The sequence below is a fragment of the Callithrix jacchus genome, chromosome 16 (genome assembly GCF_049354715.1).
Source record: "Callithrix jacchus isolate 240 chromosome 16, calJac240_pri, whole genome shotgun sequence".
Classification (NCBI taxonomy): Eukaryota; Metazoa; Chordata; class Mammalia; order Primates; family Cebidae; genus Callithrix; species Callithrix jacchus.
Window position 1 is genome coordinate 7,447,002 of NC_133517.1, and position 26,638 is coordinate 7,473,639.

At 41.7% G+C, this 26,638-nt stretch overlaps 1 long non-coding RNA gene and 1 pseudogene across 3 annotated transcripts in view; both read left to right on the forward strand.

The window, feature by feature from the left end:
• The window catches only part of LOC103788436 (uncharacterized), a 34,729-nt gene extending 20,919 nt beyond the window's left edge, over window positions 1-13,810 (forward strand). For 2 of the 3 annotated variants that reach the window (XR_004735196.3, XR_013527830.1), the window contains 2 exons: window positions 8,246-8,423; window positions 10,132-13,810. This is a non-coding gene — a long non-coding RNA (uncharacterized LOC103788436). Of the gene's footprint in view, window positions 1-8,245; window positions 8,424-9,101; window positions 9,327-10,131 lie in introns of all 3 variants that reach the window. The other variant, XR_013527829.1, reaches the window with a different exon arrangement.
• Window positions 13,811-22,231: 8,421 nt separating this feature from the next.
• On the forward strand, window positions 22,232-22,710 carry LOC100400709 (V-type proton ATPase subunit G 1 pseudogene; annotated as a pseudogene).
• Window positions 22,711-26,638: the final 3,928 nt, after the last annotated feature.

Below are 26,638 nucleotides of genomic sequence, written 5' to 3' on the forward strand. Positions count from 1 at the left end.
AAGAAAGAGTTTTTTTGGCAATGAGATGCCAAACTCCAACCTGATTGTTACACAGCATCACATGGCAGATGGCAGACCCTGAAAGAAATAAAAGTATTTTACCCTAAAATGTACTTCTTTTTTTTTTTTTTTGAGATGGAGTTGTGCTCTGTCACCCAGGCTGCAGTGCAGTGGCACAATCTGGGCTCACTGCAACCTCTACCTCCAGGTTCAAGCGATCCTCCTGCCTCTGCCTCCTGAGTAGCTGGGACTATAGATGCATGCCACCACACCCAGCTAATTTTTTGTATTTTTGGTAGAGACAGAGTTTCATCATGTTAGCCAGGATGGTTTCCATCTCCTGACCTCATGATCTGCCCACCTCGGCCTCCCAAAGTGCTGGGATTACAGGTATGAGCCACCGTGCACATGGCCAACTTCTTTAATGTATTTTGAAATGGCCAAGCAAAGCTGTCTTTTGTGGGAGAAATTTTCATCTGTAGAGACTCTCCATTCACGCAGCCAGGCCTCCCTCTCTAGACCTTTCCCAAATCTAGGCAAGATTAACTGAGAGCCTGACACCTCTAAGATCTGAAAAAAGACATTCACGATCTATTCTCTCTGGGGCTGCTACCTATGAGATTTCATCTATGTCACAAGAACCTTGGCCCCACAACCCCCTTACTTTAACTCAAGCATTTCTTCCTACTGACTTCAAGTCTTCAAACAAAGCTTAAGTCTTTCAACCGACTGCCAATGAGAAAAATCTTTAAATCCACCCTACTTCAAGATTTCTCACCTTCTCAGGTTGAACCAATGGCCACTTTCCATATTTTCTTTTATGATATTACCTACAGTCCTGTCACTCTAAAATGTATAAAGTCAAACTGTAACCCAACCACCTTGGGCACATTTTCTCAGGATCTCTTGAGACTATACCTTGGGCCATGGTCTCTCACATTGGCTCAAGATAAACCTCTTTAAAGTATTTTACAGAGTTTGTTTTTTCCATTAGCAGGGATGAAGATCCCATCTTCATTGATCATTTCAGTCTTTCATTTCTTTATCTCTACCCACTAAGAAGCAAAGAAAAAATTCCTACATCATATCTGTAATTTAGTGTACACTTTAAAAGGTGATAATTTATATGAAATAAATGTTCTATAAAGCTACATATTAACATGATAAAAGTGGTGAGAGAAGTAGGCTTATTGGAAAAATTTTATTCTATTTGATATCTAAATTTTTTATATTTTCGGAATGAGGATGTATATTTCTTTTTTTTTTTTTTTTACTATTGCAAAAGTATTGCTTTATTTTCTGGGAGTTTTCTTTTAAAATGTTGAACTCCCCAACTGTGTTTTTCCTTTTTTTTTTTTTCTTTTTTTGAGACGGAGTTTCGCTGTGGTTACCCAGGCTGGAGTGCAATGGCGCAATCTCGGCTCACCGCAACCTCTGCCCCCTGGGTTCAGGCAATTCTCCTGCCTCAGCCTCCTGAGTAGCTGGGATTACAGGCACGCGCCACCGTGCCCAGCTAATTTTTTTGTAATTTTTTAGTAGAGACGGGGTTTCACCATGTTGACCAGGATGGTCTCGATCTGTTGACCTCGTGATCCACCCGCCTCGGCCTCCCAAAGTGCTGGGATTACAGGCTTCAGCCACCGCGCCCGGCCCATTTTTTTTTTTTTTTATTGCATTTTAGGTTTTGGGGTACATGTGCAGAGCATGCAATACAGTTGCATAGGTACACACATTGCAGTGTGTTTTGTTTGCTTTCTCCCCTTCACCCACATTTGGTATTTCTCCCCTGGCAATCCCTCCCCACCTCCCCCTCCCACTGGCCCTCCCCTTTTCCCCCCAATAGACCCCAGTGTTTAGTACTCCCCTTTCTGTGTCCATGTGTTCTCATTTTTCATCACCCGCCTATGAGTGAGAATATGCGGTGTTTCATTTTCTGTTCTTGTGTCAGTTTGCTGAGAATGATGTTCTCCAGATTCATCCATGTCCCTACAAACGACACAAACTCATCATTTCTGATTGCTGCATAATATTCCATGGTGTATATGTGCCACATTTTCCCAATCCAATCTATCATCGATGGGCATTTGGGTTGATTCCAGGTCTTTGCTATTGTAAACAGTGCTGCAGTGAACATTCGTGTGCATGTGTCCTTGTAGTAGAACGATTTATAGACCTTTGGATATATGCCCAGTAATGGGATTGCTGGGTCAAATGGAATTTCTATTTCTAAGGCCTTGAGGAATCGCCACACTGTCTTCCACAATGGTTGAACTAATTTACACTCCCACCAACAGTGTAAGAGTGTTCCTTTTTCTCCACATCCTCTCCAGCATCTGTTGTCTCCAGATTTTTTAATGATCGCCATTCTAACTGGCGTGAGATGGTATCTCAATGTGGTTTTGATTTGCATCTCTCTGATGACCAGTGACGATGAGCATTTTTTCATATGATTGTTGGCCTCATATATGTCTTCTTTCGTAAAGTGTCTGTTCATATCCTTTGCCCACTTTTGAATAGGCTTGTTTGTTTTTTTCCTGTAAATCTGTTTGAGTTCTTTGTAGATTCTGGATATCAACGCTTTGTCAGATGGGTAAACTGCAAAAATTTTTTCCCATTCTGTTGGTTGCCGATTCACACTAGAGACTGTTTCTTTTGCTGTGGAGAAGCTGTGGAGTTTCATTATGTCCCATTTGTCTATTTTGGCTTTTGTTGCCAATGCTTTTGGTGTTTTGTTCATGAAGTCCTTGCCTACTCCTATGTCCTGGATAGTTTTGCCTAGATTTCCTTCTAGGGTTTTTATGGTGCCAGGTCTTATGTTTAAGTCTTTAATCCATCTGGAGTTAATTTTGGTGTAAGGTGTCAGGAAGGGGTCCAGTTTCTGCTTTCTACACATGGCTAGCCAGTTTTCCCGGCACCATTTGTTGAACAGGGAATCCTTTCCCCATTGCTTGTTTTTGTCAGGTTTATCAAAGATTGTATGGTTGTAGCTATGTTGTGTTGCCTCTGATGCCTCTGTTCTGTTCCATTGGTCTATATCTCTGTTTTGGTACCAGTACCATGCTGTTTTGATTACTGTAGCCTTATAGTATAGTTTGAAATCCGGTAGTGTGATGCCCCCCGCTGTGTTCTTTTTGCTTAGAATTGACTTGGCTATGCGGGCTCTCTTTTGGTTCCATATGAAGTTCAAGGTGGTTTTTTCCAGTTCTGTGAAGAAAGTCAATGGTATCTTGATGGGGATAGCGTTGATTCTGTAAATTACTTTGGGCAGTATAGCTATTTTCACGATATTAATTCTTCCTAACCATGAACATGGAATGTTTCTCCATCTGTTTGTGTCCTCTCTGATTTCGTTGAGCAGTGGTTTGTAGTTTTCCCTGAAGAGGTCCCTTACGATCCTTGTGAGTTGTATTCCAAGGTATTTTATTCTTTTTGTAGCAATTGTGAATGGCAGTTTGTTCTTGATTTGGCTCTTTTTAAGTCTGTTATTGGTGTAGAGGAAGGCTTGTGATTTTTGGACATTGATTTTATATCCTGAGACTTTGCTGAAGCTGTTTATCAGTTTCAGGAGTTTTTGGGCTGAGGCGATGGGGTCTTCTAGGTTTACTATCATGTCGTCTGCAAATAGAGACAATTTGGCTTCCACCTTTCCTATTTGAATACCCTTTATTTCTTTTTCTTGCCTGATTGCTGTGGCTAGAACTTCCAGTACTATATTGAATAGGAGTGGTGAAAGAGGGCATCCTTGTCTAGTGCCAGATTTCAAAGGGAATGCTTCCAGTTTTTGCCCATTCAGTATGATATTGGCTGTTGGTTTGTCATAAATAGCTTTTATTACTTTGAGATATGTTCCATCGATACCGAGTTTATTGAGGGTTTTTAGCATAAAGGGCTGTTGAATTTTGTCAAATGCCTTCTCTGCATCAATTGAGATAATCATGTGGTTTTTGTTTTTGGTTCTGTTTATGTGGTGAATTACGCTGATAGACTTGCGTATGTTGAACCAGCCTTGCATCCCCGGTATGAATCCTACTTGATCATGATGAATAAGTTTTTTGATTTGCTGTTGCAATCGGCTTGCCAATATTTTATTGAAGATTTTTGCATCTATGTTCATCATGGATATTGGCCTGAAGTTTTCTTTTCTTGTTGGGTCTCTGCCGGGTTTTGGTATCAGGGTGATATTGGTCTCGTAGAATGATTTGGGTAGGATTCCCTCTTTTTGGATTATTTGGAATCGTTTCAGAAGGAATGGTACCAGCTCCTCTTTGTGTGTCTGGTAGAATTCGGCTGTGAACCCGTCTGGACCTGGGCTTTTTTTGTGTGGTAGGCTCTTAATTGCTGCCTCGACTTCTGCCCTTGTTATTGGTCTATTCATAGTTTCAGCTTCCTCCTGGTTTAGGCTTGGGAGGACACAGGAGTCCAGGAATTTATCCATTTCTTCCAGGTTTACTAGTTTATGTGCATAGAGTTGTTTGTAATATTCTCTGATGATGGTTTGAATTTCTGTGGAATCTCTGGTGATTTCCCCTTTATCATTTTTTATTGCATCTATTTGGTTGTTCTCTCTTTTCTTTTTAATCAATCTGGCTAGTGGTCTGTCTATTTTGCTGATCTTTTCAAAAAACCAGCTCTTGGATTTATTGATTTTTGGAGGGTTTTTCGTGTCTCAATCTCCTTCAGTTCAGCTCTGATCTTAGTTATTTCTTGTCTTCTGCTAGGTTTTGAGTTTTTTTTGATCTTGCTCCTCTAGCTCTTTCAATTTTGACGATAGGGTGTCAATTTTGGATCTCTCCATTCTTCTCATATGGGCACTTATTGCTATATACTTTCCTCTAGAGACTGCTTTAAATGTGTCCCAGAGATTCTGGCATGTTGTGTCTTTGTTCTCATTGGTTTCGAAGAACTTCTTTATTTCTGCCTTCATTTCGTTGTTTATCCAGTCAACATTCAGGAGCCAGTTGTTCAGTTTTCATGAAGCTGTGCGGTTCTGGGTCCGTTTCTGAATTCTGAGTTCTAACTTGATTGCACTATGGTCTGAGAGGCTGTTATGATTTCAGTTGTTTTGCATTTGCTGAGGAGTGCTTTACTTCCAATTATGTGGTCAATTTTAGAGTAGGTATGATGTGGTGCTGAGAAGAATGTATATTCTGTGTATTTGGGGTGGAGAGTTCTGTAAATGTCTATCAGGTTTGCTTGCTCCAGGTCTGAGTTCAAGCCCTGGATATCCTTGTTGATTTTCTGTCTGGTTGATCTGTCTAATATTGACAGTGGAGTGTTAAAGTCTCCAACTATTATTGTGTGGGAGTCTAAGTCTCTTTGTAAGTCAACTTGCCTTATATATCTGGGTGCTCCTGTATTGGGTCAATATATGTTTAGGATCGTTAGCTCTTCTTGTTGTATCTATCCTTTTACCATTATGTAATGGCCTTCTTTGTCTCTTTTGATCTTTGTTGCTTTAAAGTCTATTTTATCAGAGATGAGAATTGCAACTCCTGCTTTCTTTTGCTCTCCATTTGCTTGGTAAATCTTCCTCCATCCCTTTATTTTGAGCCTTTGTGTATCCTTGCATGTGAGATGGGTTTCCTGGATACAGCACACTGCTGGGTTTTGGCTTTTTATCCAATTTGCCAGTCTGTGTCTTTTGATTGGTGCATTCAGTCCATTTACATTTAGGGTTAATATTGTTATGTGTGAATTTGACACTGCCATTTTGATGCTAGCTGGCTGTTTTGCCCGTTAGTTGTTGTAGATTCTTCATTATGTTGATGCTCTTTAGCATTTAGTGTGATTTTGGAATGGCTGGTACTGGTTGTTCCTTTCTATGTGTAGTGCCTCTTTCAGGAGCTCTTGTAAAGCACGCCTGGTAGTGACAAAATCTCTGAGTACTTGCTTGTTCGCAAAGGATTTTATTTTTCCTTCACTTCTGAAGCTCAGTTTGGCTGGATATGAAATTCTGGGTTGAAAGTTCTTTTCTTTAAGGATGTTGAATATTGGCCCCCACTCTCTTCTGGCTTGTAGAGTCTCTGCCGAGAGATCTGCTGTGAGTCTGATGGGCTTCCCTTTGTGGGTGACCCGACCTTTCTCTCTGGCTGCCCTTAGTATTTTCTCCTTTATTTCAACCTTGTTGAATCTGACGATTATGTGCCTTGGGGTTGCTCTTCTTGTGGAATATCTCTGTGGTGTTCTCTGTATTTCCTGCAATAGAGTGTTGGCCTGTCTTGCTAGGTGGGGGAAATTTTCCTGGATAATGTCCTGCAGAGTATTTTCCAGCTTGGATTCATTCTCTTCATCACATTCTGGTATGCCTATCAAACGTAGGTTAGGTCTCTTCACATAGTCCCACATTTCTTGGAGACTTTGTTCATTCCTTTTTGCGCTTTTTTCTCTAATCTTGGTTTCTCGTTTTATTTCATTGAGTTGATCCTGGACTTTTGATATTCTTTCTTCTGCTTGGTCAATTCGGCTATTGAAACTTGTGCATGTTTCGCGAAGTTCTCGTATTGTGTTTTTCAGCTCCTTTAATTCATTCATATTCCTCTCTAAGGTATCCATTCTTGTTATCATTTCCTCAAATCTTTTTTCAAGGTTCTTAGTTTCTTTGCATTGATTTAAAACATGTTCTTTTAGCTCACAAAAGTTTCTCATTATCCACCTTCTGAAGTCTAATTCCATCATTTCATCACAGTCGTTCTCCGTCCAGCTTTGTTCCCTTGCTGGTGAGGAGTTTTGGTCCTTTCTAGGTGGCGAGGTGTTCTGGTTTCGGGTGTTTTTCTCCTTTTTGCGCTGATTTCTTCCCATCTTTGTGGATTTATCCACCTGTCGTCTGTGTAGTTGCTGAGTTTTTTATTGGATCTCTGAGTGGACACCCAGATTGTTGATGATGGAGTATTTCTGTTACTTGGTTTTCCTTCTACCAGTCTAGCCCCTTCGCTGTACGACTGCTGAGGTCCACTCCAGGCCCTGCTTGTCTGGGTTGCACCTGTAGCGGCTGCGGAACAGCGAGGAATGCTACCAGTTTCTTTTTCTGCTATCTTTGTCCCAGGATGTTGTCTGCCGAATGTCAGTCTTATGGATATAGAGGGGTCAGGGAGTTGCTTGAGGAGACAGTCTGTAGGAGCTCAAGTGCTGAGCTGTGAGCTCTGTTGTTCATTCAGGGCTGCTAGGCTGCTATGTGTAGTTCTGCTGCAACCTAACTCGTAAGAAAACCCCTTTTTTTTTTTTTCCTCAGATGCTCTGTTTGGGAGGGGGTTGGAGCTTTCCTTGTGAGTGCCCGCCTCATTGTCCTGCCCAGCTAGGAGGCAGTCTAGTCACTTTTTGCCTGCCGAGGCTCCGCCCTGCTGGTGTGAGGTTCGCCCTTTTCCTGCAGGTTCCGCCCTTCTGCTGTGGTCTCCGCCCTGTTGCCAAGGGCTACGCCCTGCGCTGGAGTCTCTCTGTTGTACCGGGTTGCCTCGGCAGCGGCAGGCTGCGTCAGCAATGGGCGTGTACCTCAGTAGGGGCTGATTGCCTCAGTAATGGCTGACGCCCCTCCCCTGCGGAGCTGCGCTTTAAAAAAAACCTATTCACCGGGAGCGTTTGGAATCGCCGTTTTGTTTGTCGCACTGCGCTCCCCCAAACGCTGAGTCCCTGGCATTTCCTGGGCTGGGTCACCGTTCAAGACCCGTTCAGTCTCAAGTTCAGCCCTCTCGGGTCTTAGTTTGCCGGTTCAACAGGGCACCCGTAACAGTGCGCTTTTGTATGGAGTACTGTGGAGCGCCTCTGTGCTCCGGCGCGGGCCGGAGCCGCACCGGCTGCCGGCTACCGGCTACCCCAGCGGAGACCTCTGCCTGGTGTCCCGCGTCTCTTTTATACCTGGGAATTTCCCCGTTCTGTGGGCAACTAAGATCCGTCTGGAAATGCTTCCCCGACTCACCCTCTCCGTGCGTCCAGCGAGAGCTTCAATCCTGGGTTGTTCTCACCGTGCCATCTTGAGTCCTCCCCGTATATTTCTTATAGTAACCACAAAATGAAATGCTTGGGGGAAAAATCCAATGCAAAGTAAATAAATACAGGAAAGAGTTCAGGGACCCCACAGGCTAAATGATTCTCATGAGAGTGACATGAAAGCCCCATACTTCTGTGTCTGTTGGCTGAGTTCCAAGCTAAGAGCAAAATCTGAAAGATGTGGGGGTTGGGGAGGGCCGTAGAGAGTGAGAAAGGACCTTGATGATTGTTCTGTGTCTTCCTCCCCTATCTGCCCTGTCCCCAGCAAACCAAGAGAGTCGTTTCTGTGCAGCACTGACATTCCCAGGGGCACCACCTGCCCACCCACCCTGAGCATCCCTCTGCTCAGCCTGCTGGAGCCAGGCTTTCCAGGTCATGCAGTCTTGGACAGGTCAAGTGGGGCAAAGGCAATGCCAAGGAAGATGCTGTGTCCCTTCTGACAGGTAAGAAAAGGGCTTCAGAAAGTTGCATGGCAAGAAAAATCCCCAGGCCTGAGGCAACCAGAAGGTGTCAGCAGCTCTTGCTGCTTCCAGGTCCTGGAGACAGAGAGCCCACAGCTCCAGGCATCCCACTGCAAAGAGTCCACAGAGACCCCTGCAGTAGTTGGTGCCTCCCCCAGGGACTCCCATATTCTGACTTTTTTTTTTCTTTGAGACGGAGTTTCACTCTTGCTACCCAGGCTGGAGTGCAATGGTGCGATCTCAGCTCACGGCAACCTCTGCCTCCTGAGTTCAGGCAATTCTCCTGCCTCAGCCTCCTGAGTAGCTGGGATTACAGGCACGTGCCACCATGCCCAGATAATTTTTTGTATTTTTAGTAGAGACAGGGTTTCACCATGTTGACCAGGATGGTCTCCATCTCTTGACCTCACGATCCACCCTCCTAGGCCTCCCAAAGTGTTGGGATTACAGGCGTGAGCCACCGTGCCCGGCCCTCTGTCCTCTTTTAATCTCCTTGAGAGGATATCACTATGTGAGTTTGAACAATCAAAGCAGGGAGAGACAGAATGAGATCCTGTCTATTGGGAGAATCAGGAAATGGCTCAGCTTGGGGTTCTGACTTTTCTTTGCAGCTTTTGCTTTTTGTTTTTACTTCTATTTATTTGTTTATTTTCCAAACAGACTAGGAGTCTAGGCGCTATCGCATGACTTGCCAATTTTGGGGAAGTGGGAAGTGGAGCAGGTCTCAGCTCAGACCTACTTGGGATCATCCACCACTAGCCTCATGGAAACCCTGGCCTGGGGCTTTGAAATGGCACTGTGACATCTTAGAACTCAGTGTGAAAAGGAGTTCATCCAGATTGGTTTATCCTGATACAGGTCACAAAGACCTCGCTGATAAAACAGGTAAAGAAGCTGGCCATAATCTTCCAAAACCAAGATGGCGATGGAAGTGACCTCTGGTCATCCTCACTGTTCATTATACACTAATTATAATATATTGACGTGCTAAGAGACACTCCCACTAGCACCATGACAGTTTACAAATGCCATGGTAATGCCTGGAAGCTACACCATATGGTCTGGAAGTGGAAAGAACCCTCAGTTCTGGGAATTCCAGGAAAATTCATGAATAATCCACCCCTTATTCACCATATGATCAAGAAATAACCATAAAATAGCCAACTATCAGTGCTTAAGGCTACTCTGCCTATGAAGTAGCCACCCTGTTATTACTTTGCTTTCTGAATAAGGCTGCTTTCATTTTACTCTATCTGCTCACTTTTGAATTCCTTCCTGTGTGAAGCCAAGAACCCACCATGTGGCCTCCCAGGCTGCACCCCAAATTTGGGATTCACCCTGTAATATCTTTTCTGGTGATTATTAAGGGATGATGGAGACCTCTCTCTACCTCAAATTAAGAATGATCAGCACCAGGCCAGGCATGGTGGCTCATGCCCGTAATCCCAGCACTTTGGGATGCTGAGGCAGGTGGATCACCTGAGGTGGGGAGTTCAAGAGCAGCCTGACCAACATGGTGAAACCCTGTCTCTAAAAAAAAAAAAAAAAAGAAAAGAAGAAAAAAAGACTGATCAGCACCATTTGGACCTGACAGGTGGTGGGTCCCTTCTGTCCAGATTCAATTCCCTACCTTTCTTTCCCCTTCAATTTTGGCTTCTCTCTTCCTTCATATATTCTTTATTTTGTACAGTTGGAGAAGTGGCCATGAGACCTCTGCTGGGGAAGCCTGACTGCAGTCTCCCATTGCCTGGTGCCCTGGACAGGAACCTGCCTGGCTGGCCACATCTTTTGTAACCCACCTGGTTGCCCCTTCTCTTAAACCCAACCGGCTGTTTTACTTTTCTGCTTTTAGAGCTGAAATGCATGTGCATGTTTATTCCATTGTTGCATTTGTAGTCTCTGGGTTGGCCATTTGGGCAGTTGTCTCTACTCTATGTGAGGCAGGGCACTTTCCTTGATTTTTTGAATTTTTGCCCTTTGTCATTTTGAGAGATCACCTATTGTGCTGATTCTGGGATTCCAGGGTCACTTTATTTTGTGGTCCCAAATATGTTTGGTCTTCTGCCTTCCCTACATTCCAGCCCTTCTGCACCCAGCCTCCACCCCGCTGCGTTTTCTTTTTTAACTCTGGTCCCAAACATTTGTATAGTTTGGCTGCTTAACCTAACCACATCTCATTCCATATGTCTTTTCTCTGTACCCTCAGTTCATTAATCAACAATACTGATTATTAATTACATTGATAGACCATCTTTACTGACTGTAAACACTAAAGTTGTTTTCTCCATAGAGGGATGTATTGTATTTGAACTATTCATCATTCAAGAAAAATCCTTGTTTGTGAAGTGAGCTTTTTTATGATAGGGGAAAATTAATGAGACTGTAAAAACAATTATTTTTTCTCTTTTTTTTTGGAGATATGTTAAGTTTTGCAGCCTGGAAAGTGACTTAAATATAATAAACTGCCTTGCTGCTGCTGGTCATCTAGGCAGTCTCAGGTTCTGAAGGGGAGAAGGCAAAGGCATTGGGGTTCACTGTTAACCACCCTCTGGATGCTCTGGGATTTTTCAGTATTCTGGATGAAGACTCTCATTGGCTGATACCTGGGAAATCAGTATTTTTTTTTTTAGCATTTGGTACTGTTGGCCACCCCCTGGATGATCTGGGATGTTGAGCATTGACATTCCTTCTAGGATTGTGGAATAGAGTCCCATCCTAGGGTAATCATGGTCTTTCCTTTTATATTGTGCCCTAAAGTTATCATTTTCTCAAAAGCATTTTCTTTGCTTAATGTCACTTAACACTTTGGTACAGGAGATGAGAATTTGCAGGGGAAAATAACTGGGCTCTTGCTACACTGAGAAAACTTTTGTGTCTAGTAGAGATCCTTGTTAGACAATGGCACATCTTTGTTGATATATGTGTATACATGTCTAGATGTGTTTATGTGTATGTACATTTATTATGTTATATATTGTGTGTATGGAGTGCCAAACTGGCTTATTAACAAAAGAGCACTCATAAGTTCAATAAATAAGTCTAAGCATTTTTCAAGTTCATGTCACTTAAGTTCACTAAAATTTAGGGTTACTAAAAATTTGTATGCAATTCTGTAAATAAAATGTGCCAAAGAAGATATCCTCTTATTGAAAAAAAATTTGACCAATTCAAACTTATTTAAAGTGGGGGTTTTAAATGTGGATTTAGGAAGATGATGTGAAGACAGTTATAAATATGAGGACGTATTTTTGGTAATAAAAGAAATTTTATGTGAGAAAGAATCTTACATAGTATGGTCTTGTCCTAAAATAGAATGATTGATTATTTAGGAAAGAGGGAAATATAGGCCAAAGTCCAAGCATCTTATAGATGGTCTGTGTAAGTCATGATAAGGTTCATAAAAGGAAATTTATTAACAATTTTGTAAATAAATTAACCATAACTGAAAGAAAATTTATTTATAATTGTCTATGTAAATGTTGGTTCCCTGTATTTAAAAAGTTGTTTCTTGTAAGTATAAGTTTGCTTTCAGTAAAATTGCCAGAAATACTGACTTTTAATTATAAAATCTATTTCAAGACTTCTCATACATAGATATCTGTTCCTTTCCCCTTGAAAGGTTACATCTTTTGCAAGCTCAAAGATGACTACTGTAGATTCCTCCTGGGAAAAACAATATGGTGCTCACTTCATGCTGTAATTGAGTAAGGCTTTGATCCTCCATGGTGATGGCTTAGGGAATGAGTTTCTGGTTTGATACTTGTGGGACTTCTGCCATTTATTTATTCTTTTTCCTCCCATGGCCAGCTTATTGCAAGGGTATTCCCTCAAGGATGGTGGGCAACCCAAAACCGATTAGCTTGATTAACCAAGTCTAATTTCCTGACTGCAATTTTCTTTGAGCTACTATAGGGATGATTCTAGATCCTATAAAAAATCACTCACCATCTCTTTGGAGGAAACTTATGTGTCCATGATTAAGTTGTAACCTTAGTAAAGGTTTATTGGTTTCACTTGAGAAAATACCTTTGCAGGAAGAAAAAGGTTTAAAAGCTAGAGGTTTCAGCTCTGTCCTGGATTGAGTCTGGTATTAAGATATTTAAAATAATTTTTTAAAAAGAACTCTATGGTTAAAAGTCAACTTAATTAAAAATGAAGATCCAAGCTATGTATATTTATTTATTTATTTATTTATTTAATTTTTTTGAGACAGAGTCTCACTCTGTCACCAGGCACCAGGCTGGAGTGCAGTGGCACAATCTTGGCTCACTGCAACCTCCGCCTCCCAGGTTCAAGTAATTCGCCTGCCTCAGCCTCCTAAGTAGCTGGGACTACAAGTGCATGCCACCACACCCAGCTAATTTTTTTTGTATTTAGTAGAGACAGAGTTTCACCATGTTGGCCAGGATGGTCTCAATCTCTTGACCTCATAATCCGCCTGCCTTGGCCTCCCAAAGTGCTGGGATTACAGGCTGAGCCACCGTGCCTGGCCTCCAAGCTATGTATATTTAAAAGACTGTATGCTTTTTCTATTTTGGGATCTTGGGTTTTTGGAAGATAAAGTGGGTTTCTTTGGGTGTTTCTTCTAAGTTGACTATATTATTTCTCCAGAACAATTTTCTGTGGATGACAGAAGTTGTAGGACAGCCACAGTTGACACAATTAATAAGGAAATTGTTGTCTTGTTGTAATCCTTTTCAAAAGGTGGTTTACAATCAGCTATAGGACTCTGATGAGTATTGATAAATGCAGGTCTCTGACAGCTTTAAAAATTGTGCCATTGAGCCAGGTGTGGTGGCTCATGCCTGGATTCTCAGCACTTTGAAAGTCCAAGGCAGGCAGATCGCTTGAGCTTAAGAGTTCCAGACCAGCCTCGGCAACATGGTGAAACCCTGTCTCCACAAAAAATACAAAAATTAATCACATGTGGTGGCATGTGCCTGTAGTCCCAACTACTCAGGAGGATGATATGTGAGGATCACTTGAGCCTGGAATGCAGAAGTTGCAGTGAGCTGAGATTACACCACTGCACTTGAGCCTGGGCAACATGAGTGAGACCCTGTCTCCAACAAAAAAAGAAAAAGAAAGAAAAAATTAAATTAAATTAAAAAATGGTACTGTTAAAACAGAAGAAAAAACTTCCAAGACTGTTGTAGAAAGCTAATATATTCATAGACTATGGCTCAATATCTATGCTATAAAGAGTTAATAGCATAGACTAAACTAATAAAAATGTAATCTTTTTGTGATTTTTTGCTTTGAATGTTTCTGATTCCTTCTGTTGTTTTTCAGAGTCAAGAAAACTTGTTTTTCTTCTGAACTATTTACAGCTCTTAGCACTTGAATAAAGTATAGTCCTGTAAGCAAAATTTGGAGCATATTTCTTTCTGTCTACCTGATTTATTTAGAATTTGGAAACTATTTCTGAGTACTCTTAGCTTATGGCAATATAGTTATTTGCACAAGTACAATAGAAATCTGTTTTATTTTGTAATAAAACACAGTTAGAGACATTGGTTATTTTACCAAGGCTTTGACTGGAATGGCATGGTTTTAACTATAAACAAATTGCTTTATGCAATCAAAGTTGACATCTAAGGCCAATAAAAGCCATTTAGAAAAACTGGCCACATGCCTTATCTATTCAGTACCTGTACAGGGTTCCTGGACCTGTGGTAAATAAAGAATGTCACTTTCTGACAGGCCCAGGAGCCTCCATTTATCTTGGGACCTCAAGAGGAGAGGAATTCACCCAACTCATGCAGATGCTTCCAAGCGCAGATAAATCTGAGGCTTCTACAGGACAGATTTTCATACTGTCACAGAGTAGCTACAAAGATAGGAAAACCTGCCAAAATTATTAGATCAGGGAGCAAGAGATTATCTATGCCTCTATGTGGCTGAGCTCAAAGAAAAAAGCAATTTCTGTCAAAATACATTTAAAGAGGTTTATCCTTAGCCAATATGAGTGACTGCAACCTGGGGTTACACAATCTCAAGAGGTCCTGAGAAAGCATGCCTAAAATGGTGAGGTTACAGTTTGCTTTATACATTTCAGGGAGACAGGAATTGCATGTAAAGTCATAAATAAATATATGGATGGTACACATTGGTTCATTTCAAAAAGGCAGAACATCTACAGGGGGAGAGGGGCAGTGCTTTCGAGTCACAGGTGGGTTTTGAGGATTTTTAAATTTTTTTTTAGATGGAGTCTCACACTGTTGCCTGGGCTGGAGTCCATTGGTGCAGTCTCAGCTCACTGCAGCCCCTGCCTCCCAAGTTAAAGTGATTCTCCCGCCTCAGCCTCCTGAGTAGCTGGGATTACAGGTGCCTGCCACCATGCCCAGCTAATTTTTTGTATTTGTAGTAGATACAGGGTTTCACTATGTTTACCACGCTGGTCTTGAACTCCTGACCTCATGATCTGCCCACCTTGGCCTCCCAAAGTGCTGGGGTTACAGGCATAAGCCACTGTGCCAGCCAGGGTATTCTTTAGTGGACAGTTGGTTGAGAGAGTTAAGCTATTATCTAAAGACTTGAAGTCACTAGGAAGTAATACCTGAGTTAAGGTAAGTGGGCTATGGGGCCAAGGTTCTTGTTATGTAGATGAAGCCTCACAGGTGGCATCCCTGAGAAAGGATAAATGGTGAATATCTCTTATGAGACCTTAAAATACATCAGGCTCTCTTAAATCTAGGAAAGGCCTAGAAAGGGAAGGCCTGGCTGCATGAATGGAGATTCTCTACAGATGCAAATTTCCCACAAAAGATGGTTTGCAGGGCCATTTCAAAATATAGAAAAAAAATTATTTTCAGGTTAAATACTTTTATTTCCTTCAGGGTCTGCTCTCTGTCATGTGATGCTATACCAGAGTCAGGTTGGAAAGTAAGTCACATTGTACCAGATTAATACGAATCTGCATAACTAGATGTTATGGTTTGTAGGGCATGACTCCTCAGGTCCCTCAGGTGAGAATTTGGGCAAGAAAAAAAAAGACTTTAGTCCTGTTCATGAAAAGAGTCAAGCTCTGTAAAGTATTTAAAGAATTTATTCTGAGCCAAATATGAGTGACCAATGGCCTGCGACACAGCCCCAGGAGATCCTGAGAACATGCGTCCAAGGTGGTTGGGATGCAGTGTGGTATTTTATTTATTTAATTTGTAAATTTTATTATTTATTTCTTTTGAGATGGAGTTTCACTCTTGCTGCCCAGACTGGAGTGCAATGGCTCCATCTCAGCTCACTGCAACCTCTGCCTCCTGGGTTCACACGATTCTCCCACCTCAGCTTGCCAAGTAGCTGGAATGACAGGCAGTTTTAAGCTTACGTAAATTGAGCAGAATGCATACAGAGGTTCTAAGAATTCTCAGACTGTGGTCACCCAGTTTTCTTATTGTTAGCATCTTGCATTGGAGTGGTATGTTCATTATAACGGACAAATAATAGTTGTTATTAACTAAAATCTAAAACCTACATTAGGGTTCAGCTTTGCATTGTGCACTCTAAGAGTTCTGAGAAACGCATAATGTCTCATATCCACCATTATGTGCCCTACAGAATGTTCTGCATAAAAATCCCATGTCTCACCAATTTATCCCTTCTCTCCAACACTGATTTTAAGAAAGGAAACTCTGTTGATGGAGGAACTGCTGAGGGATTCACTGCATCAGGTGATTTAAGCTGCTCCATGATGCTCACACTAACTTGTTCACACACAGTGCCACTTGTATTTTTGATTTTGGGATAAATCCCATAATATAATGGTAAATTTATTATCTTCTCCTCAAAATCTGCAGTTCCAGTGGAAGTCCTTTTTACCACTGATGTCTTCTTAGTGCAGGAGAGAGTCTACCCCCAGCCTGGCAGTGCTGCTCTGGGTGTTGGCTTTCTCAGCCTTGGGCCCCACACTGAGGTTACTGAAGACAGCCCCAAGGACTGAGTCAGGGAGACCCTGCCTTGGGACGTAGTTAGAGAGCCCACCCCAGACACAGCTCTGTGGATTCCCAGTAGGCCCTCTCCTGGAGGAAGGAGGCCCTGCTACTCACTCAAAAAGCGGCAATCATTTCACTGGGGAGGGAAGAAAATGCTCCCAGGGATAGAGTTAGATTTGCCATAAATAAGATTATGTGGCAGGAAGGAGAAAGCACCCATCTCCTCCTTCAGCCCTCTAGTCTGCCAGAGAAGGAACGTTGTATTGAGGTCACAAGAGGCTTGGAAGAGTCATCAAAACTCATTCCTCAGTATCTCAGCTCTTTGTGGTCAGGGTCTGTGAGGTCTCAGCATCTGCCTCTCTCAAGGTTTCTCTTAAGGGACAGCAGGGTGAAAACTGCCACAGGAAGGGTAGGGAAGCTGATTTGCAGAAAGAAGGTTTTCCCCTGTTGGGTCTGGAGAGACATGAAAAGGCCCTGAGGACAAGAAACCCCAGTGAAGAAGCCTGAGGCCACCTAGCTCTTGTGACTGTACCCACCATGGCCTGCACGATGCTTCTCCTTGGGCTCCTTGCTTATGGGTCAGGTCAGGGGAAGGGACTCTGCATCCCTGGAGGGACCACACAAGCAGGGTCCAGGTTACCCTCATCCCTGTGACCATAACTATGTGTCTCCTGTTGGTTTTAGGAGTAGATTCTGTCTGTGGTGACCCAGGAGCCATCACTCTCAGGGTCTACTGGAGGGATGGTCACACTCACCTGTGGCCTGAGCTCCGGCTCAGTCCCTACCAGTCACTACCCCAGCTGGTACCAGCAGACCCCAGGCCAGGCTCCACACATGCTCATCTGCAGCCCAAACACCTGCCATTCTGGGGTCCCTGTTCACTTTTCTGGCTCCATTCTTGGGAGCAAAGTTGCCCTCCGTCACGGGGACTCTGTAGATGATGACTCTGATCATTACTGTGTGCCACACATGGGTAGTGGCAACTCCACAGTGATTTAAACTTATGAGCAGGTGTAACTAAAACCTCTTTACAACTTAGAATGATTCAGCCCTTAGAGGCAGGAGAGAAGGTGAAAGGGTGGGAATATCAACACCATGAGCAGGGTGCCTCCTTACCCCAGTCTCCTGTGCAGGGGTTCACTGCCAGGTGCTTCATCCAGTCTCTCCCAGGATGTGTCCACCTCCCCAGCTCACATGGCTCTATCTACCCTAGATACCGATGGCCATCACAGTCACCACTGAGCCACGCAGGGGGGCCTCCAATGCCTGGGTTTCACAGTGCTGCTGCCAGACCACCTACATGTGAGAATGGCTGACAAGCAGGAAGCCTTGGTAATGTCATCCTTGACCCAGCCAAGGCCACAGTCTCAGGCTCTGGCATCTGCTCCCCACTTCCACCCCTAGGAGTGTGGGCCATGGATGCTGCCCCAACCTGTAATATCACCTCACCCAGGAAGGCAGAGGTTAGGTGCAGGGACACCAGTGGTCCATGCCATTAGGGGGACTTCTAATGAATTTGCAGTAAAATATTTTATCTTCTAGGTAGAATATGTGACATTCTTAAACAAATGAATCTTCATTTTGAAATATCCTTATTCTTTTTGTTGATTCTGCTATTAAGTTTTGACAGTATTCCCAGCTAAATTTGTTCTCAACAGCTTTGTCAGCAGCCATCATGGGTGGTTCTAGATTAATATAGAAGTAGTCCTATTATCTCACCTTGAGGACTAATGCTTTTATTTATTCCTTATTTTTTTTAATGGCTCGTGGTTCTGGATGCCTCCTTCCTCCATTTGAGCAGCATCGCAGACAAAAAAAAAAAGGCTGCTGGACACCTCCTTTCCAGTGGTCCACATGACTGTGGATGAAGGCATAAGACAGTAAAGTCTTGGACAAACGTAAATCAGTTATGAGGCTAAACACTGATCCAGAACTATTTGAGGGTTACTTATGTTGATATGTTCAATATCACATTCCTTCCCAGAGGCCTTATCAAAGGTAAGTAGTGAGTTCGGTATGAAGACAGCAAATCAGGTGATACCTCAAATGGATTGGAATAAACCCCAGTCCTGAGGGACTTTATGAACAGCAACTAAATTTGAATTAACAGAATAGAGCACTTGACACAGAAAAATTCATGGCAAAAGAACTGAGGCTTTAGGACTCTGTCATTTGCTAATGAGAGCATTACATGGAGTCTTATTGAGAAACATCTATCCAGAATGTCCTATACTGGGACTGTGGCAGTGGAAAATTTAAGATATAGACCCACTCTAAAGGATTGGCTTCCCACTATCAGATTTCAGCTTATCATGACCCATGGAAAAAACAGCAGAGTTGAGGGCTCAATTTGTGAACTGGAACAGGAGCAAAAGCCTGGCTATTCAATATTAACAGGGTTGCAAGTCTGGCTTTGGAGCATGTTTAAAATATTGCAAAATGACAACGACATTGGAGTCTTGCATGGAACTGAGAATTGATAGAAAAAATAGCAAATAAATATAAAAAAGCACTGCTCTACAGTCCAAACAACCATAAATACTTGGCTGTATTCAAGAACTAAAAGAGTTTTCTCAAGCACCTCCTGATAAATTTGTGTCAGCTTTCACTGTTGGGACACCTGTATGGTGAATGGGGAAATGTCTTTTGAGCCTACTGCTGGAGCCATTGCTTCAGTGATGATTAGTAAAGATGATATCGGAACTATGCTTCAAGAACAGTAATGATGTCCTCAGATCACAAAATTTGATTACTGGAAAAATGTTTTTACTGCAGAAGCAGACTACCAGTGCCAGGTATGATGGCTCAGGCCTATAATCTGAGCACTTTGGGAGTCCAAGGTGAGAGGATCACTTGAGCCCAGGAGTTTGAGACCAGACTGGGCAACATAGTAAGACCTTATCTTAACCAGATATGGTGGTGCATGCCTGTGGTCCCAGCTACTTGGGAAGCTGAGGTGTGAGGATCAGTTGAGTTCAAGGAGTTGAGACCCTCGTGAGCCAAGATCGTACCACTGAACTCCAACCTGGGTGGCATAATAAAATCCTGTTTCAAAAAACAAAACCAAAAACAAACAAACAAACAAACAGAAAAGAAACCCCAGACTATCTGTCATTTACTACATTTTTTTGGTTATTGTTGGGACAAGTTGTCTCTGGCTCAAAGGTGACAGAGAAAGTGAGATTTACAATATCTTTCCATGAGAATCTGACACAAAAATTAGATGTTCACTTAAAAAATGAATAGACTCAACTGATTAAAATTGATACCTGTGAAATTTCCATATTGTATAGAATTGATAACCAAAAGTGCTGACACATTTTAAATTTCGAGAGACAGTCTTAAATAAATGATGAATTGTTTAGAATTTGAAATTTAACTGTAAAAGTGCTTTTTCCTTCCCTTTACTCCTAAATTTATGGAATTGTCAGACAAAACATGTATCATTTCATTAGTGCATATTTTTATAGTACTTAAAAATCAAGATTTTGAAATAAGTTGAAGATGATGGAGAATGTTAGGAAATCTTGATATTGCCCTAATTGAAACAGGCAAATAAATAAGCTTTATATGTGCTAAGAAATCTATAATTTAAGAACACAGTATTTTATGACTTTTTTCATTTCAAAATGTTAAATCATTTAAAAATTATAGATGAATATTTTCATTTGATTTTAATTCTGGTAATTTCAACAATGAAACACATATATCTGAAAACAATGATAATGCTGTTCCAAATGTATTAATTATGTAATAGCTGTTTCAAGTCAGACAATTTTTTAAAAATCAAAACCACATTGAGATACCATCTCACTCCAGTTAGAATGGCGATCATTAAAAAATCTGGAGACAACAGATGCTGGAGAGGATGTGGAGAAAAAGGAACACTTTTACACTGTTGGTGGGAGTGTAAATTAGTTCAACCATTGTGGAAGACAGTGTGGCGATTCCTCAAGGCCTTAGAAATAGAAATTCCATTTGACCCAGCAATCCCATTACTGGGTATATATCCAAAAGACTATAAATCGTTCTACTATAAGGACACATGTACATGAATGTTCATTGCAGCACTGTTTACAATAGCAAAGACCTGGAATCAACCCAAATGCCCATTGATAATAGACTGGATTGGAAAAATGTGGCACATATACACCATGGAATATTATGCAGCAATCAGAAATGATGAGTTTGTGTCGTTTGTAGGGACATGGATGAATCTGGAGAACGTCATCCTCAGCAAACTGACACAAGAACAGAAAATGAAACACCGCATATTCTCACTCATAGGTGGGTGATGAGAAATGAGAACACATGGACACAGAAAGGGGAGTACTAAACACTGGGGTCTATTGGGGGGAAAAGGGGAGGGCCAGTGGGAGGGGGAGGTGGGGAGGGATAGCCTGGGGAGAAATGCCAAATGTGGGTGAAGGGGAGAAGAAAAGCAAAGCACACTGCCATGTGTGTACCTACACAACTGTCTTGCATGCTCTGCTCATGTACCCCAAAACCTAAAATCCAATAAAAAGTTAAAAAAAAAACAAACAAAACTTTGCATATACTGGCAATGAATATAAAATAATAAATAAAACCATTATCATTCTGTGCAAAAAAAAAAATGACTTGAGTCTAATTGGTTTCTTCTATCTTTAAAACTCTCTAACATAGATTCAAAGATGAAAATGATAAATTGCTTAGACATTTTGTATTATGAGTTCAGTAACATTGTAAAAAAGTAGATTAATCTAAGGTTAGGGGTATTGTCAGAAAGAGAATGCATTCTTTGGTAAATCTGTGAAACAGTAGTTTTGGAATTGACTTATATAGCATCCTGGTGGGTTAAAATTAGTTTATATTATAAATATTACATATGAGGCTTGAAGAATAAAGTGTTATTGTTTTTCTTTTTTTTCCCTTTATGAGAATTTATTTACTTTTGGAGGAAAATACTTTTGTTGAACTCTTGATCTACTTATGATAAGTAATCCTAGAATGTTTGGGGAAAGCTCCTTTTGTTGTACACTAAAACAGTTGCTATTCTCATGACATGTATTTAAGATGTTTTTTTGACTTGCAGGAAAAAACATTTGTTCAATTATTAACAAATATTTATTGAATATCTCTGCTCTGTGCCATGTACTCCTGTGTCAGGTACTAGCTACAGGTTGGTGAATAAAACAGACTCTCTCCTTATAGAAATTGTGTACAGTGAGCATAGAAGTAGATTCTGTGAGGGCTGCAATGGAGAGTTAAATTGAGCTCTCTTAGATTTGCCAACATGTAACATGTTGTTCTTACCAATTTCTTATTTTAAAATAAATGTTAATATACAAAGATAATCTAGGTTTTAATGTATATTCAGAAATATATATTTTTCTTAGTTAAGATTATCTACACAAACACAGCAAATAATTTATAGTATGTATCAGATATAAATAATATAAAAGTAAATGAAGTGTTTTACCAGAGCTTGATCTAGTTTCTGATTTGATATTTTAATGACATACATAAAATATCACTTTATAAAGAAGTGTTGTTCCACACTATAGAAACTTGCCTAACGGGTTTAAAATATCTTCTTGAAAAAATACCAACACCATCTTTAATCTGAAGGAAATCCGATTGTCCAAATACATCTGTTAAGATGTAACATACGAATAGGTAACACACTGTGTAAGATTACTTATAAGACATATTTTAAAGATTTTAAAAATACTTAATGTACTCACTTTGTGCTGTAACTTCTAACATTTCTGCTCTGTGGTGGTGACTTGTAAGAAATGAGAGGTGGCAAGGCACAGGTGCAGACTGTTTTTGGGTGGGTCAGCTGACCCTAGGGTCCCTTGAGCTGATTTAGGCCACTTGCCTTGGTCTCAGAAACACCGCTGTCATGGCTAGTCAGTCACAGGGGACTGAGAAGCAGGCTGTTGAGAAGGTGTCAGAGGCCTGCAGCCAAAAGAACCAGAGGCTGAAGCAGGCCAAAGTGGCAGCTCAGGCTGAAATTGAACAGTGCCACCTGCAGAAAGAGAATGAGTTCAAGGCCAAGGAAGCTGTGGTGCTGGGATCCTGAGGCAGCTGCAGCATGGAAGTGGAGGAGACTCAGGATAAGGTGACTATCCTCCAGACCTACTTCCAGCAGAACAGGTAAGAGGACATGGATAACTTCTTGGCTTCTGTCTGTGACATCCGGCTGGAAATCCATTAAAACTACGGCATAAATGAATACGATGAGAAGCGCCTGCTCCATGGACTAGCATTTTAGCTGCCCTCATGGAATAAGAAACTTCAGCAAAGCTCGAGTTATATTCTGATGAGAAGGCATTTAATTATTTCTGTACATTGTATATTTGGTCTCTTCACTTTATGAAGAGCAGCAAACCCAGCTTCTTGTGCAGACATATAGCTAAATATGTCATCCTTTTACTTCATGTTTCTTAGGAATCTAATGGTTATGTGCTGTCTGTTTTCCTATGCCTTTTGGCTCAAGTAACATATAGCAGTGTTGACTTTTTCTTTTTTTAGATCTAGTAAAACAACAAGAAAACAATCTTTGAAGAAAGGAAGGAATTAAATATTTTTCCTCTAATGCTTTCTTGAAGGTCAAGGACTTTATCAATGAAAAAGTGGTAAATAGTTATTTGTTACCTGTGTGAAGCAGCAGCCAGCCCTAAAGGGGTCCATTCCTTCCAAAGCTTAGAACAGTGACTACTATTGTAATTGCTCAGGCTTCTGTTAGTTGCTCTTAATAAAAATTACTATATGATAGAAGTCATATTACTTGATGTACTGAAGATAATTTAAAAGTAAAGACTCTGTTGTGCAAAAAAGGAAGAAATGAGAGGCAAAGAATGTTAAAAATAGCAAAAATGTTTTTATGAGAGAGTTAACCTTTTTTTTTTTTTTGAGATGGAGTCTTGCTGTTGGCCCCCTGGGCTGGAGTGCAATGGCATGATCTTGGCTCACTGCAACCTCCACTTCCCAGCTTCCAGCAATTCTCCTGCCTCAGCCTCCCGAGTAGCTTAGATTGCAGGGGCCCACCACCATGCTCGGCTAACATTTGTGTTTTTAGTAGAAATGGAGTTTCACCATGGTAGCCAGGCTGGTCTCAAACTCCTGGCCTCAGATGATCCACCTACCTCGGCTTCCCAACGTTCTGGGATTACAGGTGTGAGCCACCATGACCGGCCAAGAGTTAATCTTTTGATGGCAACTATATGTGAATAAAATTAAACCATCACAAAATATTCATTAGAATAAATAATAAAATAACCAAATTCATAATTAATAAAATATATTGTTGGTTTTTGTTATATTACTTTTTATTCATATTAGAATTTCTGTCAGTGTTTGAACATTAATATTTAGAGAGTTTGTACATTTTCACCTTTTAAGGTTTAAAATGAGAACCACACTACATCACAAAAGGTAACTAATAAACATTTCACAATTATGTGAATATCCACTCACTCTCTCTCTCTCTCTCTCTCTTTTTTTTTTTTAAGACAGAGTCTCCTTCTGTCTCCAGGCTGGAGTGTAGTGGCACAATTTCGGCTCACTGCAACCTCTGCCTCCGGGGTTCAAGTGATTCTCCTGCCTCAGCCTACAGAGTAGGTGGGACTACAGGTGCATGCCACCATGCCCAGCTAATTTTTTTTGTATTTTTAGTAAAGACAGGCTTTCACCATGTTGGCCAGGATGGTCTTGATCTCCTGACCTTGTGATCTGCCCGCCACAGCCTCTCAAAGTGCTGGAATTACAGGCGTGAGCCCCTGAGCCTGGCCACTCTCACTCTCTTAATACTGTTAAACAATTTCTTTCCTTACTGTAATTTAGAGTGAAGTATGCCCCACTCATGTCTCAGCAGTCTCAGATGTTATGGATTCAACACATGTATATTCTTTTAAAATATACTTCTGTCAGAAGAGTTGATAACTACTATGTACACTACAAACATAAATTTTACATAAATTATATGGCATATTTTTATCATTGTAATTGAAAGAACATAAATTCACTTACACCAAAATTGGCAATAAGAACCAGTTTGAATATTTATTTCTTTTAAACTCTTTACCCTTTAGGGTTTTAACCAACCAAGAGTCCTTAATGTAAATGTTATATACTCCAAACTATGTAACATTAGTAAGCACCCTATACAAATAAAACTTCTGTTCAAAAGTAAAACAGAGCTGTAGTAGGGTTTCCAACAGAAATAAAATCCCTGTATTTGTGGTTATAAACTGGAATGACAAATACCATAGAAGAAAACATTCTTATGATACAAATTAAAAATAACAGCAATGTTTTTAAAATCAAAACATCCACATGAACAAACAAGACAGATAAAATAAAACTATTAAAAAAGGAGAGAAAAATTATAATTACCTGTTAGCCCCCAGTTCTCCGTTTGTCAATGTGACTATTGGAGAAAATTCCACACCTTGCAGAAATTAGGGGACCACAAAGGCTCTGGTGTACCACAAGCTGGGCTCAGAAAAGGAGCAAGGGCATACCAGGAGCCAGAGGGAAGTCGACTTCAGAATTCTGCATCATGTCTTTTTGACACAGGACATACATTTTCTGGGCAGTGGTCACTATGATGTAGGTATTCCTGGAGGCCCATTGCCCTTCCTTAAGATTTCCCACATAATTTAAGAGAGAGTAACAGGAACTGCCACTTGTGAGTGCCACACAGGAGCTCAGGCTTCAGCCCTGCAGCGACTCTGCCCTTTCCTCTGACTTCTTGTCTGCAACAAGGTGCTGGTGTTGATTTGGATGGGGAGCCAGACACTGGGTGCTTCCCTGACATGTGCTGGTCTCTGGCTAAGAGGTTGAGGGAGCCCAAATCTCACAGCAAAAGAAGAGCGGTATAGAAGCAACTTTTTGAAAATATGCCTGGTTGAGAGCTCTGCCTCCGCCTACATCCTTCAGTGGGGTGTATGCCATCCTCCTGCTTTTCCACATCACACTGAAGGAGCGCTGTTGATGGGGAGGACTGAGACAATGATGGTTCATTTAGGAAGTGTGCATTCCAACACTGATGCCTTGAGGAGAATCCTTCCCGAGGTCGTATCTCACAGAATGCCTCCTCTGGATCACCGCAATGCATGCCCACCATTTACTTTTAAAGAAAATGTAAACAGATCCAGAAAGTCCCCGTGAGCCGTTCCATTTACTAAGACGGAGTTTAAATCCCAGGAACTCAAAACATCACTTCTGGGTTTATTGTGGGCCAAGGAAAACGGAACAGGTTTTTATACCTGGGCCATGGTCTCCAAAAGATTTGCAATCTACTCTTAAATTTGGGGGTGTTGGGGGACGGGTCATGTGTGTGTTGGTTGTGAGAGGGACAAAATATTACATGCTTTTTAGACTATAGTCTCATGGCCCAGCCAAGTCTAACCATTAGGCATGTTACCCGATTCTTTAAGAGCCGCGATGCTGAACAGATGTTAGCTCCACACCCTGAAGTTTCGGTGTTCATTATGATGCTCCGTGAGAAGGAACTTGTTTCCTCTGCAGCACAAGTTGGAGTGTGGATGACAAGCAATGATAGTAAGAGATGCTGTGGACACGAGGCCAGCCGGGCCTTTCCTGGGCTCATTGGAAAGGATTAGGGGGAAGTTCACGGCCAGCCCTCACCCTCACCCAGCACAAAGCAATAGAAGATCCTTATGCTTCTTCCAATCTGACTAGGTCAGAGCCTACTAAGGGTTACAAACAACGAGGAGAAACGAAACAAAACAGGTAATACAAACAAAGCACAGTAGAGCTCACTGGGAAATCACACGTGTTCACACGCACGGCCACTGCAGAACGCCACACAATCGCACCTAGAGAAGCCACTGGGATAAATGGAACGTCTGCTGAAATGTAGGACTAAGCGAAGCTGGAGCTCGGTTGTGGCCCAGAGACCAAAGCACAGACAAGGAAAGGCCGCACTGCAGCGTCCACACTCCGGGGCAGGGGTGGAGAAGCCCCAGATCGTTGTACTTTACGTCCTTCCGTCCTGTGTCACACGCATGCACACCTCTTAAATACTGACAGACATGTTGAAGGAAATGACACAGTCACTCACCGCAACCACGCGCTGCTGCCCTGGCTCGGGGCGTCTTTCCGGAACTGCCAGCAGTTCTCGCCGAGAAGTTCTGGAAAGATGTGGGCGCAGGGGCTTCCGATCTTTGTCCTCTTTTGCTTTTTTTAGATGGAGTCTCGCTCTTGTTGCCCAGGCTGGAGTGCAGTGGTGCCATCTCGGCTCATGCAGCCGCC